Raw genomic sequence first — 2242 nt, forward strand, 5'->3', positions numbered from 1 at the left:
TGCACGAAACTGGTAGATATTATCTTTAACAATATCACTGTGCTCAAACTGAACTTTTTTATGAAATTGATAACTGTAATACTGTTATAAGTTTTTCAAAAGTGTTTAAGTATGTTCAAAATTTATTAAGATAATGTCGTGGACACATGCGAGTCTTGAATAAGACAAGACAAGTATACTTTCTTAAAATACTTCCAAACTCGTTCGCCCAGCTGCTGTCTTGGTTACGTTATAGAAAACAAGGTGAATGAATTATGCTGCCCATACTTGTGGCAATGATCTCGGTTTGTTTTGAATTTGTTGTAAGCCAATGTACGCAACCATGGCATTCAAAGATGCAACCTATTTATACACTTTTAACTCAAATGGTAAATAGTTTACGTCTACAATACAGATATTAGAATATTATTAGAATTTAACATATAATTAAAATGAGCAAAAATATAATCAATAATTATATTCTTCAACGGTTATTATTGATCGTAATATGTGTAAATAAAATTTTATTAAGATTGAATAGTAATTCTCATTTTGAAAGTAATTATGAAGCTTTGATGATCTGTTGTAAATAGTAAAATTCAATTTATTTGTGTGTATGTTAAAACAGTTTCATATTACCAGAAGAGGCCTAAACAGATTCACATTAAGACTTGTAATCTTTCTTGCGCCAAGCATAGCAAATCGATCGATGGCCCTACCGAAGAGTTCAACGCGTGGCCTTTTGATCTAATGTTTTTATTAGATACTAGTATCTGGCCCTGATTTTTCTCGCTTGATCTTATAAAATACGACTTGCTTTCGACATTGAAACAAAAATATTTTCATTTGAAAAACTGATAAACCTTTATAATACTAATATTTTCTATATTATATATCACATTATTTATTAAACATGAGAATATTTTCAAAATCAGCTTTCTTTGTTAACAAATTATTAGTATTCTACCATTATTTACAATCAACTTCAATTGTCAGTCCTGTACGTACGTAATTATCTTAGACAATATTACCCTACCTTTTATACAGTGTTTTATGCAATACTATTGAAATTTGATTAAAAAATATTATCTTTTTTTCATAAAAAAATGACTACTACTGTATTCGTAAAGGGGCACAGATTTAAATAAAGATAAGTGGAATACTTCTTTAACAAAAGAGCCTAATTCTAGCGTATTTGTTTCCAAGAGCCGTCCCATTCCTTTTAAAGCTTATCTTAGAAACCGTTTCTCGTATAATAGAAGGCGGTATTATGTGTAAGATTACGACTACCAACAGTACTAGAAAGATTGCTACGTCACTTTCAGTAGTGACACGTAACATGGGTGCTATCAGCATTTTTATATTGTTATTTAATGCCATCAAGTTATACAATTTAATTAAATTTAATTTAAAGTTAGATTTTAAGCGAGAGAAGACTTAAATACTAATAACATTTTACAACATTAAAATGGCCTTCATTAAATTGCTTTTCCAATAGCTTTCGAAAGTCATAAACATTGGTTTTCAAGTGGTTTTTACCGCTACACCTAATTAACAATCAACGACTTGTAATGGGAATGTGTGGTTATGAATTTGTAACTGTTGTACCTTGGCACATTATGACGGCAGAAAACCAGTCTAGGTTTTGTGTAATACTAACAACTCAGCTGCATTGGAAAATCCTTCGCTGTAAATAACGCAATTAAAATTAAATTGAAAAGATAAAGATAAAATAAGTGAATGATAAAACATAACACTGAATGGACGCAAATTGTATATCATGAAAGTGCGTTTATCTAAATGAACAAGCAAATAATGGCAGTAAAACTCGTATGTCATTGAATTATGTTGAGTCGATTGATAACTTTCTTAAAACGATTACAGTATTGCATCACAAGTTGATGTTGCGAGCGAAGGTGCGGCGCCTCGCGACTGGCGACGGCACACGGAGCCAAGATTCGGTGGCAACGCTCACCCAGGAATTCATTTAGCTTCGATAAATGTCCGGTTTCAGTCTGGCACGAAGAGCGTTCGTTGCATTTAGTATTTATTCATGTATCGGCCGCGCGCAGGTTCTATGCGCGGGGTGGGCGCGGGACGTGCGGCTCCGGGGGGTATACTTACTACGTGATTAATCCGCGCCCCCCGTCCCGCGCGTGAGTCGCTCCCCCGGGCCCCCCTCGCGTGGGTCGGGCCGGGCGCGCCGTACTCGCACCGGGTTTCCTCGTCCCCGCGCCTCACGGCCACTCACTACGCACGGGGC

This window comes from Nymphalis io, chromosome 16, assembly GCF_905147045.1.
Source record: "Nymphalis io chromosome 16, ilAglIoxx1.1, whole genome shotgun sequence".
Classification (NCBI taxonomy): domain Eukaryota; kingdom Metazoa; phylum Arthropoda; class Insecta; order Lepidoptera; family Nymphalidae; genus Nymphalis; species Nymphalis io.